The sequence below is a fragment of the Protopterus annectens genome, chromosome 7.part0 (genome assembly GCF_019279795.1).
Source record: "Protopterus annectens isolate FY-2018-M chromosome 7.part0, PAN1.0, whole genome shotgun sequence".
NCBI lineage: Eukaryota > Metazoa > Chordata > Ceratodontiformes > Protopteridae > Protopterus > Protopterus annectens.
The window spans coordinates 76,589,064-76,609,294 of NC_056739.1; positions in this window are offsets into that span (position 1 = coordinate 76,589,064).

A 20,231-nucleotide genomic window follows, 5' to 3' on the forward strand; every position below is an offset into this window, starting at 1 on the left:
TGTCACTATAAAGACACTAATATCTACCAACTGACCCTGACCCTAACCCTAACCCTAAGGTCCGTCACTATTGCACACTCACCTGACCCACGCCCTAACCCTAACTCACTTAAACCGCCCCTAACCCCAATATTTGTCACTATTGCATACATGCCTAACCTGCCTAACCCTAACTCACTTATACGCCCTAACCCTAACATAAAACAAACCGCACACTTACCTGGACCCAACGCATGACCTAACACCACAGGGCTAACAATAGCAAAGCCACAATGACGTCAGTATGTCCATTTTGTGTTTTCAGGATTTTGACTTTCAGGATTTTGCATTTTCGAGATTTTGCATTTTCAGTCATTAGTTTTCAGGATTTTGACTTTCAGGCTTATAGTGTTTCAGGATTCTAATAGGGAACCATATATATATATATATATATATATATATATATATATATATATATATATATAAATATACATTTATAACTCTTCCATAAATATTTCCAGTTGTACTTTTTTGATTTCCACATTTCTCTGCTTTATACAGATTTTCATAAAATTTCCAAAATATTTCTAATACCTTTATAAGAACTCTGGCTATTTTCCTTGTCATAGGCTCTCTAAGCTTGGCAACATCCTTTTTTCTTTCTGTTGCCTGAGCCATTGTGCTAATAGCTTTTGTGTTCTGTAGTCATTATATAAAAAATGCTGCTTAATGCCTGTCTTTCTAAACTCATACAAATTATCCAGGTAGTCCCTATTTTTCTTTAGCACACTACAGTTGTGCCTCTTATTCTGTGAGATTCTCCTTATTCTGAAATACTGTAATCTTTGTCAGTCCCTCTAAATAATTTCTGTTACATCTTAACCATATCTCTTTTTCTTTTATTTCCACTCTATTCTTAAACTCCATTTTCATTTTATCCCACTCCTTAGCTATATTTTCTGAAGACATTTCTATCTTCCCTAATAACTCCTGAATAGTTTCCATTACCCATTCCTTAAATTCTTCTCTTGTTTAACAGGTAGGTGGGAAAGTGCCAGTGTCTCATTTTCTACTCATTACCCTGCATTTTTATTTTAGTTATTATTGGCATGTGATCTGAAATACTTATTGCATGTGTATCAAAACTTTCAACTAAATGCACACTTTCCTGTTAAATACAATTTCCATCTAGCCTAGCTCAGTTTTTGTACCTTGGGGAATAAGATGTAAATTCTCGCAAAGCTGCTACTACTGAATACACATCTTCCATACCAAATATTTTCATAAATTTCTTCAAAAATCTACCCTCTTTTGTTACATTTTCCTTTCTATCCCCCCGATATATCCTCACTGCTGGAAGTCAAGTTCCAGTCCCCACCTATAAGTAATATTCTCTACTGAAAGCTAATTATTTCAAATAGGCAAAAGGAGGCTGGAATTTACTGGAGTAACCTGGGAAAAGAACTAAGATATTGGGAGCAAATAACTCAAGCAGGAAAGGTAATAGAGTAGGATGAGGCCAAGAAGAAATTTGGTTTGCAGGCTAGCGACTACCTTCCTTACTGCATTTTGATGTCAGAGTACAGACAGAGAAAGGATAGGGAGATTTTAAGTGAAAGGCGTGCTCCGGTAGAGTTTTTAGTTGAATCCAGAACAGAAGCAGCTGTTAAAAAGGGATAATTAGTAGGGCATATAAAGTATTGTTTGATAACTATAACAACTGGTCAGAGGAGGTTATAAATGATTGGAAAGAGAGACTGGAAAAGCAATTTACAAGAAAACAATGGGAAGACATATGTATGGGTCTCAAGCATGCAGTGAAGTCCAGAAGGTTTAGGTTCTTTGCTTGGAAGTGTTTGCATAGGTATTTTTACACTCCAAGTAGACTTCAAAGTATTTTTCATCAAGAAGATAGCAGATGTTGGAGGTGTGATGGAAAAGAAATAGGTAACTGTTGTTTTGGGAGTGTAATGAGTTTCATTACAGTGTACTCTGAAATATTGGTTGAGCAAATAGCTTTAAGTAAATAAGTGATTCCTTTCAGCTGGGATACAGGATCTCAATTGTCTAGACACAGTAAGGCCTTATTAAGTTTAATTTAATTGCCTACCAAACAAATAATTACTAGAAAACTGAAGTCAAAGTCTACACCAACTGTATTTGGTGTATTGAATATTAGAAAAGAGATAAAATAACTTGAAAAGGGATCTTTAGAAAGTGTAAGAAGCAAATTACATAGAAGTAAATGGAAACTGTGGGAATAATATATGCACAATAATAATGTTCAGGATAAGGAGGAGTGAGGTTTAAGGGAAGGCAGGAATTCAGCATTCTCTTTTGCAATGGTGGATTGATTATAACAGCAAAGAAAATGTATGTGATGTATATTGTATTTAAGTAAAAAATGTTAAACTGTTTGTTTTCTTTCCTGTTTGTGTATGTTTGCCTACATCTTAGTTTAATAAAAAAAAAGAAACTGATTATTTTTCCCAGAATTTTCTTAAGCTCCATTTGTAGCAGTTTTAGGTGGAATATAAATACATGCATAATCCTCCTCCTTTGCCAGTAGTCTCTTACTACTACAAATCTACCATTGTTATCTTTTTTCCCATCTTCTATCACTATTGAAGCTCCTCTAGCAATTAATATATTTACCCCCTTTCCACTGCCCCAGATATTCAGCTGAATAACTATCCTGAAATCCTTTCTTTATCAAACTCACAAGCTTATTTCTTTCCAAATGCGTCTCCTGTAGCATAACTATTTACACTCTGCATTTCTTAATATAGTTCACTACTCTTTCTTTTTGTATATACCTGTGAGACCATTCATATTCAAAGATAAAATGGAAAGTGTTGCCATTAAGATAAGAGGTTATTATTCCCACCTGTTGTGCATATCAGTTTTTTACATTTCTAGTTTTAGCTTGTGTGTTATGTGCATACATTAATGTTTGTCAGATTAAACTTTTTAACAGTTGTTTCTTGTCGTACTCATTTGAACAGATGACACATCTTACAAGACTTTTTGTTTTAATGAAAAACTCTCAAAAAAACTCATTTCCAGAACACTTCCATAACCTATTAACTTATTGGCTGTTTGGGCAGTTTTTCCATCTCTTTCATCTTTCTGGTTTAAAAGCCTGCGTCTGCGCTTGTTTCCTGCCTTTACTGTAACTAGTCTAGTCCAGGTACAGATTTGCTGTATCCAGGACTGTTTGTAAGCTTCTGAGCGGTGCCAAAGTCTGCTCTTCAGATTTTCCCCTTAGATCTGCTAGTTGTCTCCACTCCTGCACTTTTACTAGCTTATTAGTTTAGCACTTTAGCAGACGTCTTCTAGCAATTATTGTAGCACACAAAAGTGCTACCAGCACTAAATGTTCTACAAGGAAACAGCTCCAGTATTTATTAATGCCCACCCCTCCAGGCATGTCTAAAGGTCAGTTCCCTGTGCTTTCTCCTATTAACCTGGTGAATTTGGACATCCTGAGGCAATGTAGCAACAGCCTCATGTACACTGACAACCCTCTCCTCTTACCTCCCAACACTCAGAATTGTGAGAGATGCACTTATATATCCAAATTGGATGCCACACACTCTCCAGCCAAGACCAGAATAGCTGGTCAAGAGGAGAAGGTCAGCACTTGCACCACATCACATGGAACACATAGCCCTCCAGAACACACACCAGCACTGCCTTCACATACCACACACCCACCTTCACAGAGGCTCTCAATAAAAATTTACACAAACAGCAGAGACCTCCAAGGCAGAAATGCACCTGACCACCACAACACAACACTAATGACGCGACACATAACTCTCCTAAACAGTGTACCACTCAAGCAAAGCCCCTAAGGCAAAACAGCATGCCCAACACACTAGTCATGGGTGACTCGATAGTGAGGCACACTGATGTCCCACTCACTAGGTTGAATAACGAGAAAGTAACAGTCAGATGGCTGTCAGGTGCCAGGATCTGCCACATAATGCATGCACTCAGGTCCCTCAACAACAGGTACAAATATGACTCTGTCATTGTACATGTGGGTGTGAATGACCTGAGACGTACCTCCCTAGACTACATGAAAGGAGACATGGAGGAGCTCTTGGATTATGTAGCCCAGGTGGGTGTGACTCTAACCCTTAGCAGCATCCTATCATCACCCAGAATGATAGCACAGTACAAGCAGAAAATTATTTAATTCAACAACTGGTTAAGTTTCTGGTGTCATTCTAAGGGGATCCAGTATCTGTCTGCCTGGGATGACATGATTGACAGACCTCAATGCTTTGCCAGAGATGGCCTGCATCTGTAACCCCTGGGCTTCTGGATACTGGCAAAGGATCTTGCCACCCCTATAATGCCTTTTTTAGATGGTGTTCCAAAGACCAAGTTACCACCATAACAGCTACAAACAAATGTAATCTGAGAGTCATGCTGCTCAACGCTAGAAGTCTAAATCTCAAAATGCACTTGCTCAAAGCACTCCATAAAATGGAAGACATCGACATTTGTGCTGTAACAGTGACCTGTTTCAAGGTAGCAGAAAGCACCCCTGCACTACCAGGCTATAACTCATTCCACACCTTTCAGCCCCAGAACTTGGACCGAAGCTCCAAAGGCAGTGGTGTTTCCATTTTCATAAAGGATGCGCACGCATCCAGACTGATAGCCCAACATAATGCATCTGAGATACTTCAGGTGCAGCTAACACTGGGTAAAACAGCAATTCAGGTTGTAGCCTGTTCTAGGTCCCCAATCATGTCCCACAACTCACACTCCATGTACCTAAGCACCCTGGAGAATATTAGGGTCCAACCTAACACTCTCATACTGGGCGACTTCAACTACCCCTCCATTTACTGAGAAAACTGCTCATGTACCAATACACTTGCCCAATGCTTTCTGGAATTCATTAATTCCAATGCTCTGGACCAGCTCGTTCTTACCCCCATTAGAGGTAGCAACATCCTTGATCTGGTCATTACTAACATGGGCGATCATTGCTCTACACCAATAGTCAACTCCTCCCTGGTTAGAACCGACCACAAACTAATCACGTTGGAAATCCACTACCCCCCACCACCACCACCACCACACACACACAGGTAACTACCATGAGAAAAACTTCTCCAAAGCTAACTTTGGGCTCCTAAAAACAGAGGTAGTTAACTTCACGGCACCCATACAAATGGAGAATAGCTGGATGACTGCTGAATCATACACCAATGCACTCAATGTATGAACACGTACACAAATGCATGAATCTCACCATATCCAATAGAACTAAGACGCTCTTCTCAAAAAAAAGGAAGCCAATCTGGTGGGCCCCTGCCATAAACAAACTGGGTCTATATTAAAATCACGAAGTTTACTTACCCAAATACCGAAAGCCGACATGTCTTCATCGAACCGCAAAAACATCGATTGTCCTGAAGCGCAAAATCCAAAATATCGAATCGTCATGGTTGGCCCTTCTGCGGTATAGCTCCGTAAGGTAAGTGTGCGATAGTTATGGACCTTAAGGTTAGGGTGCGGGTTAAGATAAGTGCATAGATGGTAATGTATGTTAGATTTAGTGTAGGGTTAGAAGTAGGGTTTTATTAAGTGTATGTGTGTGGATTATTTAGTTTGTTTGGGTATAGCTTTTTAAGGTAAGTGTGTGATAGTTACAGACCTTAGGGTTAGGGTGTGGGTTAAGTTAAGTGCATACATGGTGGTATATGCAAGGTTTAGTGTAGGGTTAGAAGTAGGGTTTAGTTTAGGGTTAGAAGTAGGGTTTTGGTTAGTGTATGTATGTGGTTTATTTAATTTGTGTAGGTAGTATGTAGCGGGTGGTGGGATGGGACAACATGTATTTCATGAACCATTAATAAATATTAATAAATAATATAATTTAATATAAATAGTATCATAAAATGTGTTTAGTATATATATTTAAAATAAAATCTGGCTGCTACGCCCTCTAGTGTTAAAAACTCATATTGCTATTATATTTTATTTGCTCTTAACTTTAATAATGAAACAATACTTAAAAAGTCATTTAAACCAGGCTTTTTCCCTGCTTCTAGGTACACCTGCCACCACAATTCAAACACAAACCAACAACATTACTTATGAAGGGAAAATGAACATGATTCTTAGGGACGAACATAAATATACAGTAGTTTCAAGAAACGAAGTTAATGTAGCATATCAGCGTATAGCTATTATGCTAAAAGATTATATGTTCGAAGGAATTATAGATGTTGATTTATTCAAATTTCTTACTGTTAATAAACCTAGAATAGCAACAATGTTCGGAATTCCCAAGGTCCATAAAAACTGGTTAGACCCCCCACTTAGACCTATAGTTACAGCTGAAGGGTCAAAAACGACCCCTTTAGCGAAATATGTTGACTCCAAAACAAAACATATCTGGGTCAACAACAAAACCATTTTAAAAGATTCCTGGGATTTTTTAAAACAACTCTCCCCTGATATTTTTAAGGAAGACTTGTTGTTTATCACCATAGATATTGTGGACTTATTTTCTAGCATTCCACATAATAGTGGGATGGAAATGTTTGAAGAGAGCATATTCTTGGACAATGCTATGACACACAATGAGAAAATATTATCAGTGGCCCTCATGGACACCATATTAAGATACAACTTTCTATTATTTGATGGGGAGTATTTTCAACAGAAAGAAGGAGTTTCCATGGGGGCGGCGTGTGCACCTACTTACGCCAACATAGTATTGTCCAAATGGGAAGAGAGTTTTGTGTTGAACTCCGATTTCAATAAGGAATGGTTATTGTATCGAAGGTTCCTTGATGACATAGTTATTTTTTGGACTGGGGGACATGACAAGTTTTTAGAGTTCATGGATTATATTAGTCATACTACCAATTTTCTAAAATTCACTTATAACATCAATTCTGAGGTGTTACAATACTTAGATATAGAAATATGTAAAAATAAAAATAAACAAAATTTTGAATCCAAGGTGTTTAGAAAGGAGACTTATTGCAATTCTTACTTGCATTTTGACAGTGCTCATCCCCTACACTGCAAAAGAAACATAGTAAAGGGACAATTTGTGAGGGGATCGAGAATGACCAGCTTAAATACTGATTTTGACAAGGAATGTAACAAACTGGAAAAAATGTTTATAGAAAGGGAGTATACCAAGATTTTTGTGACTAATATAAGAAGGAAAGTAGAAGAGGGTAGGGGGGACAGATTTAAACCTATTATAGGAATGAATGAATTTATGACATTCCAAGATGAACAAAATAAATTAAAAGTCAAAGAAGAAAAATTTCAAAGAAATTTGATAGTAGAATATAATAGGTATAATTACAATTTGAGAGACACACTACAAAAAGAATGGAATAAATTTGTAGCCCTTACTGATATAGAGGAAATTAATAACATTAAACCAAAGATAATATATAGAAACTCTAGAAGTATAAAGAATATGTTGGAGAAAAGGAAAAAGAACACCCCACACACAAGCAATAATAAAAAGTTTGGAACTTTTAGATGTGGCAGGTGTAATCAATGTTCCTATATTATTAACAAAATTGAAATTTTCTTGGAAAGTAGAAATTTATTGATCAAAAGCAGGGGTTTTTTTTAATTGTGATACTAAAGGTGTGGTGTATTTGGTTATTTGTGATAAATGTCCCTCCTACTATGTAGGAAAAACTGAAAGAGAATTAAGGAAAAGAATGTATGAACATTCCTATGATATTTCAAGAGAAAATGAGACTAATGCCCTCTTCAAACACAGTAGGAATTGTGTGGGTTGTAATTTTTATTTTTTTGTCCTTCAACAAGTCAAACAGGATGCCAGGGGTGGCATATGGGAAGAAATTTTAGAGAGTAGGGAATTGTGGTGGCAGGTGTACCTAGAAGCAGGAAAAAAGCCTGATTTAAATGACTTTTTAAGTATTGTTTCATTATTAAAGTTAAGAGCAAATAAAATATAATAGCAATATGAGTTTTTAACACTAGAGGGCGAAGCAGCCAGATTTTATTTTAAATATATATACTAAACACATTTTATGATACTATTTATATTAAATTATATTATTTATTAATATTTATTAATGGTTCATGAAATACATGTTTATACAAGCTAACTTTTTATGATATTAATATTGATGTTGTCAGGGTATTCATATGATAAGCAGTAATATGGTGTTTAAATTGGTTTTAATTAATATTCATGAGATTAGGGTATGCTTGATTTGCACATTTAAAAGTTTTATTTAAAGTTTAATTGGTCAGTGTCTAATGAATGAGTGTATATAATTGCCCAATGAATTATCAACAGTTGTCTAATGAAGTCCATTTGTTTGGACAAAAACGCATGGGAGTACTTGTGGATTTAAAAGCGTTTATGTATTTGTTCTACTTGTGTCATTAAACTTCTTGAAAGAAGCACCGAGTGTTCTTTCTGGCTGGTTGCACTCCATTTACAGTTTTTTGGTCTTCTTGAGTGCTTTCCACTTCATTTGTGATTTTAATACAGACCCAAACAAACTCTACAACAGAAGGAGGAAACTGATGCGGAATAAGGCGAAGTCCCAAGACTGGAAAAACTCCATTATCAGCCTCAACAAAAAAAAAGGTTGAGATCCCTCGTCAAATCCTCTAAAGCTAGGTATGAAAACAGAATTGCAGCAGACAGTAAAGACAACCACAAGGCCTTCTATAGTTATGTAAATAATCTCCACGGCAATACCCAGATTTGCTCTGAGCTACTGCACAATGGTACCTCCTATACTGAGCCAACAGATATTGCCAATATACTGGCTGACAGATTCAGTGTTAACTTTACCTCCCCCCAAAAGGACCAATCACAATACCAGTAGATTGCCAGGCACCCAGTATTACTGCTGCACAGGTTAAAACAGCACTGTCCAAGGCCAAGAATACAGCTTCTATGGGACCTGACAATATCCCTGGCTGTGTTCTACATGAACTACAGAGTGAACTGGCACCTCATCTGTGTGCCCTGTTCAATCACAGCCTCACCTCAGGCTTTGTCCCTACCGAATGACACACTGCTATAGTCATCCCTCTCCACAAAGGAGGAGCGACTACAGACCCCAGGAATTATCGCCCAATTAGCCTGATGAGTCTGATATGCAAAGCTATGGAAAGCATCATCATGGACCTAATAAACAAAGATATAGGAAATCTCCAAACTCTGAATCCTACACAGTTTGGTTTTGTGAAAGGTAGATCATGCCTGCTCAACCTGGTCGACTTCTTTGAATCAGTCACCAGAGCTGTGGATGAAGGCAAGGTGGTTCATACAGCCTACCTTGATCTGACCAAGGCCTTTGATACCATTCCCCACTCAGGAATCATAGAAAAACTCACTTAGCTAGGCATCAACCCCTATATCACTAGGTGGGTTGCAAATTGGCTCACAGATAGAACCCACAGTGTGAAAGTAGCTGACTCCAAGTCAGACTGTCGATCAGTCATGAGTGGAGTCCCACAGGGTTTGGTCCTGGGTCCTCTCCTGTTTTGTATCTACTTCTCTGAAGTCCAGGCCAACACAAAGGGACTCTGGCTGACAAAGTTTGCAGATGATTGCAAGTTGGGAGCCATAATTAAATCCCCAAGTGATGTTGACATCCTACATAAAGGCTTCACTGAGAACAATGACTGGTGTCAGATCCATGGCCTTAAGCTCAATGCCAAAAAAAGTGTTGTTATCCCCTTTGGGAAGAACCCAGTTCCCATGAATTACCACATTGATGGTAGTCCACTGAACACAGAAGGTGTCATAACAGATCTGAGAACACAGGTTGACAGCAACCTCTCTTTTGACCAACACATTGCCATTGTGGTCAGAAAGTCCTTCTGTGAGGGGGCGGAGCCTAATGCCTAACTGAAAGCAGCAAATTTTTTGAGCTCCACATATTCATACTAGAAATAACAGGAACATCTTATTATAATCAAATAATTCTTGGTAAATCTTATATGAGAAACTCTTAGCAATAGAACCACCAATTTTGAAGAAGAAATTTTGAAATTTTCCTGTCAAATAAACCTGAAGACTAACTAAGCTGTGTGGAAATGAGCAACTCCAAGAACTCTCATTCAGACTCTACTCTGAAAAGAGAAATCCAACTGATATCAACCACCCTTCAAAATTTATCTTTGAAGATGAACAGATTCACTGAAAACCTAGAAAACCTTAAAGAAAATTGCCAAAAGCATACTGATGTCTTTAAGGAAATTCTAGAGCAACAGCAACTGCAAATGTCAGACATCGAAACATCTCTAAATGATATCGACGGAAGGCTAAAAGAAGAACTTCATAGTGAATTTCTACTACAACAGAATACTTGGCTAATAAACAAAATAGATGATACTGAGAACAGGGAAAGAAGAACAAACATAAGAATTTTTGGAATCCCAGAGAAGTCCTAGGGAGAGGACATCATCTCATTCTTGAATTCATGGTTACCTGAAATCTTAGAGCTGAAAGAGGGCTTATCCTATGGAATTGAAAGAGCACACAGGACCATTGGAAAACCACTTTCTGTTTCATCAAAGTCATCTCCAAGATCTATAGTGGTTAAATTTCTGTCTTTTATGGACAAAGAACTGATCTTGAGATCTGCATGGAGGAAAAGTCCGCTTACTTAAAAGCAATTCCAAATAGGATTTGATAATGACTTTTCAGCAAGAGTCTTAGAACAAAGAAAGAGAGCTTAGCCCTTGGTGAAATTCCTAAAACAAAATAGAATAAAGTCACAACCTGTATACCCTGCTAAAATCAGAATCCATCATAATAATGACATGAGAACTTTTAATAACATTGAAGATGCCACTTCCTTCATTAAAAACAACAATATAATCACACTTCCAGAAGAAATGGATTGGTCAAATTCAACCTCCTTAAAGAGAACCTCGGGAAAAAATACTTGGACTGATGTGAGAAAGAAAAAACAAAAGACTGACATTAAGAACATTGATGATACAAATTCTCTCAAAGCATTAACTAAGGTATGATTCTTATAGATAGCCTTTATTTCATAAAGTTCTTATTCAATAAACTTCAGACACATAAATAGTTTTTTTCTTTTCAAGAAAAGTATCATAATTTATATGTTAATGTAATAATATAGCTGGGGACTTGATGGAATCATAATGTTTGAGTTATATAGTCTTATGTAATTGAAAAGTTTACTTGGAGGCTTTTTTTTTTTTTTTTTTTTTTTTTTTGTCTTTCTTCCCTAGTTAAACTCTCACTCATAGAGCATTAGTTTCTTAATGAAATGTTAGTGTTATTCCATACTTATTAACATGATGATTACTAGTCACTGTGGTAAAATTTTAACAATTTAAATCCAAATTTTATAATGCGTTTTAAAATAAACACTCTCACATGAGTGGGAGAAAACGTTTTAAAAAATTCACCTACTAGCGGTTTAAAATTCTAAAGAGCCATTAGCGTCTAACTGCTTTAAAATATATTCTCGAGCTCTCTAGTCATGTTATTACTTCCTTATCTTCACTAAAATCGTCTAGCATTCTATTTGTTATATATGAAACATGTTTGTATGCTGAATTCATAGAACACTTCCTTAGTTCACAAATGGTGTGCTTCACACACTCCCACAGTGATTTTCTTGACAGTTTGCTTTAAGCGATAAGAGTTAAAGAATATTTATACATAATATTCATTCATTTTCGATTGCTCACTTAATTCCATACAAGGTTAGTGGATAAGCATGCCCCATTCTGGCACTCAGAAGAAATAATGGGATACTAACCCTTCCCAGGATACTCACACATAATCATTATTATATAGCACGTGCTTAAGGGCAATCTAGTGGACTTTAACAAGAAACTAGATCCCTCAGTATGTACATATGTGGACACAGGGAGGATGTACAGAACCTACACAGAGGATGCCCCAAGAAAAAACTAAAATAGAGGACTAAGCAATATAAGGCAGCAATGCTAACTGCTGCATTACTTGTTTGTTCTAAACATGGAGTTTAATATGATAAATGCAAACAAAACACAAATGTATATATATTACTGTGCATTTCACCTCTAAAGAGGGATGGTCTTCTGACCTGTACCGTAAAGAATATAGCTACATTTCTTGATGGTGTGCAGTTCAAACAAACAATATAAAGCAGTAGTAACAACAACAGATGGAAAAGACCTTTAAAAAGAATATTTTTACAAACACTCTGCTCGCTGGAGTGATAAATAAATGAAAAATGAGAGCACAGCTTATTAAAACTTCTAAAAATAAATATCTCAGTTTTGTAATTCGAATTCAACTGTTATAGTACTACAGCATACATACACATTCCAACTGCATTTATAATTGCCTGGTTTAAAAGATATATGTGTTCATTTAAGTTTGCTTCCCTGCATATTGTCTGCCTGATGTTGGAAATAACAATTTTATTGTGATGCTAAACATTAACAGCTTACTTCCTGCTGAACAAATGTATGCATAGTCACTGCATGTTCTATAAAGTATCAAGCAGGCTGCATATAGACAAACAAGAAACATAAGTCATACTTCTATAGATTCATATCAGTATATAAAGTGCAAAAGAAAAATTCTGGTAATATGCTATGGGAAATTAACAGGGTTCATCACTAAAAATAAAAACAAAAACGAGTAGTTTAGTGCCAAATATATTAACCCCCTGGTAAATTGACCCTGGAATAAGAAAAAACTTTCTTGCAAATGAAGTTCAGCAATCACAAGGATGCTATTAGTAGAAATGTTTGACAACACCAGACTCGAATTTTAGTCTGTGACATTATGTCACACAAGTACCGTTGACTAACTACATGCTCCCAGATAACATATAGCCCTTGACATAATCAGGCTATTAATCCTAACAATTCACGAATACTATGGAAAAGACAACTGATCACATGACTTATTCAATGAATAAACAATTACACTACTGTTTCAAGGAAGGAAGAGATAATGTTCCAATTTAAACTAGCAAATGTAAACTGTTCACTAATGAAAGGCGCTTGATTAATGATATTAGAGATATATATAGGAACCATATGCTCATTTAAAAGTAGTTTACTTTATTTATCCTGGAATGGATAAACATACAGAAATACATTTAATAAAGGCATTTGGTTCTCTGAAATAACTACTAATGTTTTTTTATATTCACTAAGTTGGTCTGACATACTATTCAGTTGTAAATGAAACACGCTGCAGACTGAATTCAAAGAGCATCTATTAAGTTCATGAATTGTATGCTTCGAACATTCCCACAGTGGCTATCATGACAGTCTAAATGAAAAAAAATGAAAAAAATGAACATTGATTCGACCTGCAGTTCTTTTATAGATTAATCTCTACTGCACCAATACGACCCCTAAAACATAAACTGAATGATAGTTAAAGGGCAGAAAGGAAAATGTGTTATATAATATAGTAAACATAGATTGTCTTTACTCTCTTTCTTCAAAATGTTATTCAATACAGATATTCCTTGTGAGAACATCTTGTAACTGACAGCTGAAACTTTATGAAGGTGGCTTAATTTCTTTCATGGTATTATGATTTAATGTAAACTATCTTGTGGGAGCTGATTTGTTTATATATTTGATTACTAATGTATATGAAAACTAAATTTAGTAATATTAAAAACTTCCTCCTCACAGCCGGAGAAGCTCCATAAATACAAAAACTAATGTCTTGTGTATTAATCATCATCCGCTGCTCGTTTTGGACAATAAAGGTAAAAAGAATATTCAGTGAGAAAATTATTATGAATATTAAAGAAACGACAGCTGAACACATGACAAATACCATGAAAGAGTATCTCACTGTTGTCCAGTAGAAGGAAGAAGCACTGATTTATTCTAATCTAGTAATTGTGAAATGCCCTCTAATGAAAGGCATCTAGATTAATATTGTTAGCGATGTGCATAAGAACTGTATGCTCACTTAAAAGCATCTTATTTGCTTAATCTGAAATGGATATACCTACAGAAAAACATCTAATGACTTTTGTTATTGGTAGATTTTCAGTAAATATATCAGCAACTGGATCGCAGGATGCCTTGTATGTAAGACATAATTCAACTATTAACAGTTTGTAGAATTCATACTAAAATGTTATGACTTTTAATCAGTTCATGTGAACATTCTGTTTAGACACTGTTACTTTATAATAAGAGTTTTTTTATGGGCATTTCAGTTTAAATGCCTAGATAAATTCACATTAAGGGAGACACTATAATTAATGAATGAATAAACAAATGACTAGTTAATAGTCAGATCAACTTTTAGAGAGTGTATTGTTAATGTAGCAACTACTAGGGAGACAAACAAATATTCTAATATACATTAAAACTGCTGAGGAACAAAAGAACTAGGATATATACATTTGCCTTAGTTGGCTCAAAATCTAGACTCAGATCAGGCGTGATTACGACCATAGGAGACACAAATAGGTGGTAACCTTCTTTAAACAAGACTAGAACACATAGACAAAACAAAGAAAAAACTAGAGAGTGGGAAGGAAATGCTTGGACAATTGAATACAACATGATGATGGAGTAGAAATAGCCACACAAATGGTGAACTAACCTATATATCCTAAGTGGATTGCTTTGAATTTGAGCATATGAAGTTAATTATGTAAATGAACTTTGCAATTATACCAAATAAGCTTAAACTGGTTATTAAATGATATAAAGATTTTAATTAAGTGTACCCTTAAGCTAAAGGAATATACTCTACACCTATATTCTAAGATGTTAATAGAACGAAGTATAAACAAAATATTAAATGATAACTCATATTCTTTATATCATAAGAAAAGTATGACGCATTCCTATGTGATTATTAACATATTTAACATGACTAAAGCCTCTATTGTAAATAAAAATAAATATAAATATGCTCATCCCCATACTTTCTTTATTAAAAAAGTAATACTAACCCAAATATTAGTATAACTTCAAGTAAAAGATTAATTATTTTGACATACTGAATTTTCAAGGAACATAGTTTTAGTGTTTGAATTGCTCTTTTACTAAATTTAAATATTTTAGGATACCTTCACGATTTCAATAAATGGAGCTCAACCTTGCATATCTTTTTCCATGCGATTGACGAACCTGAGGGAAAATCTGATTGAACTTATTAGATCAATCAGATTAGGAGTGCTAAGCACTTCATGTTTGTGGAATAGTTTAGTAAAGTTATTATTCATTCAAATAAAATGTGTTTTTACTTCATTTTTCATTCTTTATTTTTTTATGTGGCCCAAACTGAAACAGTTGTTAAACTATCAAAAAAAGAAATACATTCAATTCAAATTACTTTAAAAAAAAACATATCTTCACAAATCTTCAACAATGAAAGAACTTTAACAATGTCTCTTTTCAAAATCATAATGTAATTATCTATAGAAATGACAGACAACATTGCTTTCTTTAAATATTAATGGTTTAAATAATCCAATAAAAAGATCAAACTTATTACGATATCTAAAATTACAAAACGCACAAGTTATATCCCTACAAGAATCTCACTTCAAAACTGATGACAATTTTACTTGGATACCCAATAACTACTTAATTCTATCTCACTCCTTATATATAAAAAAACTAGAGTAGTCTTAGTTCTATGGAGAAAAAAGTGTGGCTAATCCTCAAATTATTTACAACTATGAAGATAAAGAGGGATTACTATCAATTGTAATAATAAGATTTCAGAATAGAATCTGGACTTTGGTAAACGTATATTGGATTCCTGGAATAGAAGTACCCACAGTTAAAAAGCAAATAGAACTAATTAATAAGGTAAATAAGGGTATCTTAATAATAGGAGGAGACTTTAATTGTACTCTAGATAACTCTGAAACAACTAATAAAAGGAATTTACATCTCACTTCCACAGGAAAATACCTCAAGAAATGGACAGAAAACTTAAAATTAATTGATACATTTAATTTTAAAGAACCTAACTCATTATTATACTCACATAGTGATTACCGATTTAATACTCAAACAAGAATAGATAAAATATTTATATCTCCAGACTTAAGTAGGAAAATAATAAAATTTTCTATCATTCCTTGCCCACTCTCTGATCATAACTCTCTAATCCTTAAATTACAATTAGACTTCAAAAGACTAAATTTCACTTCAAGAATACCAGCTTACATTACTAAATTAAAACAATTTAAGCCATGGTTAGACTCAGAAATTCAATATTTTTAGAAACAAATTGCACTGAAGATACAAATAATATAATAATGTGGGACACTTTAAAGGCCTTCTTATATGGTAAAATTATATCCTGATTCAAAAACAAAACAAAAGAGTGGGAATCAGAATTGAACAACATTCAAAAACAAATAACAGAAATTAATGCAAACAATTCTGATGTAAGACGTCCCCAAGTAAAAAAAAAAGAAATTGAAGAATTAAATAAAAAATACAATGAAATTCTAACTCATAAGATGAATTTGGCATTGGAAAAATTTAAATTTAGTTCTCTCTCAGCATCTCCAAAATACTTACACAACTTAGCAATGAGAATAAAAAGGCAAAATATGGAAAATAATATTACAAATATTGTCCATGAAGGGAAAGGTAATAAAAAAGTATCAGACATAAATGATATCCTGGAAGCTTTTAAATTCCATTATACTAATCATTATGGAAACAATAATAACAAACCTACTTTCGTAAGATTAAAAACAAGTAATCCTGTAATAAATAAAATACCTGAAAAATTAAAAATTGATATCGAAAAACAAATCTCTCTTAAGGAAATAAATGACAAAATTAGAGAGAGTAAAAATAACAAATCACCAGGAATAGATGGCATAATAATGGAATTATACAAAATCCCAAATTCAGCAATCTCTTTACTTCATAAGACTCTAAATGAAGTTCAAGTTCAAAATATAATTCCACCATTCTGGAGATATTCATTAATTACTCCAATAAAAAAAGAGAACAAGGACTCTTCCCTCTGTAGTTCATATAGACCGATTTCCCATTAAATAATGATTACAAAACATTTATGACTATATTAGTTAATAGAATTAAAAAAATCCTTGACTCAAATCATTAATGAAGACCAGACAGGTTTTATTTATGGCAGGCATACATATGACAATATACAAAGAATCCTAACCATTATTGAGATATTGAACAGGGATAATATAGAAGCTCTCATAATTACACTAGATATAGAAAAAGCATTTGATTCAGTGAATTGGGATTATTTATTTAAAATTTTAGAACTTTTTGAGTTTCCATTAAATTTTATTAATTTGATAAAGAATATATACAAAGACAATTTCGCCTATGTAAATTAGGTCCGTTCACATCAGAAGCCTTCAAAATAACTAAGGGTACTAAACAAGGTTGTCCTATGTCTCCCATTCTATTTGCCTTATCAATAGAACTATTTGCAATAACAATACGTAGAGACTCAAAAATTGAAGGATTAAATACTTACAATCAATTTAATTCTAAGATTATGTTGTTTGCTGATGATATATTGTTAACTTTGTCTCCAAATGAAGAATCTTTACAAGAACTAGAAATTCAAGTGGAAATGTTTTTTCTAAATTCTGGTCTTTGTTTTAACAAATCTAAATCAAAGCATATTCTACTAAACAGAAGGGGGACTTTCACTTGAGAAAATATCATATACTCAGAGAAAAAGTCTCTTCTTTAGAATATTTAGGAATTATTATATCTGATAAAATAGATACTACTCTGACTCTAAACTATAATAACATTTTAAACTTAACACGAACACATATAGAAAACTGGAATAAATTAAATCTAAAATTTGAGGACAGATTACAGCTAATAAAAATGATATTACTACCAAAAATAAATTATATAGCTCAAGCTATACCTATAATTCCAAAAAAAAAAAAAATTCTAAAAGAAATTCACAAAATTCTATTACATTTTCTATGGTACCCAAAAAAGAATAGAATTGCATTCTCTCATCACATTAGACCATGGGAATTAGGAGGAATTAACTTATCAGACATAGAGACATATATCAAAGCCTCTATCTTTAAATTAGTTTTGAACTGGATAAATCCAAATTTCTCTTCTGCTTGGAAGACCCTGCATATGATTATTTTTTAAAATGAAAACAAATTAACAAAAAAATTATTTTTGAACAACCACAAGAATGAATTTTGGCACATATTATGTATTAATATTCAAAATAATATATCAAAACCCACCAATCTAACATACTTAAATTATATCTATAATTTATTCAGAGCTTTTATAATTTCCAATCCTGACATAAATCTATGGTTTGAATTATTATTGCCATTTAATATTTCAAAAAAATTTAAACAGAAAATTCATGATAGCACACTCATTAATTGGGAATCCAACAACTTTATATGCTGGATCCAATGTATAAACAACCTTAAAGTATCAAGTAGTCATCAAATTATAAATTAATTTGATATAACAAATATGGACTGGTCAAGTCTCCAAATAATTTTACTTTATTCTAAAGATTTATGCAAAATAATTAATGATTCACCCTTTAAAACTAAACCAAAATTCATAAACTATATTTATGAATTGATTTATAACAATTATAATAGGCCAAATTCAACTTCCAAATTATATAAAATTCTAATAGTTTACAAAATCAAAACTGATCAAAACACTTGGAATTTTATAACTAAAGGTTTAACAACAAATCTATCACATGATTGTAAAAACAACTTATTATACTCCATCAAACAAACTTCTAATGTCCAAACATGGAGAATCTTCACCTGGAAATTTTTGTATAGAGCCTTTTACACTCCAAGCAAAGTAGCTAAATTCAACTCTACACAAAATGTTATTTGTTGGAGATGCTCTTTAAGTTGTGAAACAGATTGGATACATATTTTTTATGATTGTATTAAAATATATTGGGATTAAATTGGTAAATTTCTCCAAGCCATTTATAATGATTCATTTGTCTTGACAAAATCACTAATTTTCCTGAATGTAGATGAAACAGTAGTTATAAACAGAAAAGATCAATATATTTTATGGACTATTTTGGCTGTAGCCAGAAAGTGTATCAAAAGGAAATGGAAATTCACAACCCTTCCATGTTTTGAAGACTTTTTGTCCCTACTGAAAGAAACTGTGCAAAAGGAGATAAAAGTCAAGGAAGAAAGAAATTTTCCCAGAAAGTGGATAGATAACCCTTGGAATAAAGTACTTACACTCATTGAAACATCACAAATGGATACAATCTCCATCATATGAATTCAAAGAGTCATAGACTTTTGTTGATTTGTGAAAAAATAAGAGATAAGAATGCATTTACTGAATATTCTTTTTTCTTCTTTGAATTTTTCTTTTTTTTCTTTTTTTTCTTCTATGGGCCACTTGTAAATATTGTAAATAGAAGTTATGTTCTTACCATAACGTTCCATGTTAGTTGTCTTCTTCTCGCCTTCTTCTTGCTGGATGGGTTCGGAGCCGACCTCGGCTCCAACTCGGCCACTCTAAAAGCTCGAGAGTTGGTTCCACCGGCTCGAGGCTCCCCTTATATCCCACAATGCTAGGCGAGAGTTACCTCAGATCTCGTTTGTAAGCTAACCCCAGCTTATAACAGAAACAGTATAACTGTAAAAAACAGAATCCACCTCTAACAACAGGAAGAAGAAGGGTGACCTACATCCTGAAACAAGAAATATGCATAATAGCATATAGCTAAGAAAGAGGTGGTAGAAAGAGAGGTCACGATCACAACTCCTCTAGGTCTGTCCAGGCCAGGGGAAGGAGGGTGGGGCCAAGAAGAAGGCGAGAAGAAGACAACTAACATGGAACGTTATGGTAAGAACATAACTTCTATATGTTAAGTTGTCTATCTCGCCTTCATTCTTGCTGGATGGGACTGCGTCCTAGCACCTTGTCCCGGGTGGCCTAACGGAACAGACTCCTGAGAACAGTGGAACCAAAATTAGCTCTATGCCTAGAAGCTAAATCCAACTTATAATGGGAAATAAAAGTGTGAGGAGTAGCCCAAGTAGCAGCTGCACAAATGGTGCCAATAGGCAGTCTGTCTTGGAAGGCTAGAGAAGTAGCCAAAGCTCTGGTGGAATGGGCTTTAGGCTTATTAGGCAGTTTTTGATGTCTAATCTCATAAACAAGGGTAATCAGAGATGTTAGCCATCTGGATAAAGATACCTTTGAAACTGGAAGTCCCTTTCTGC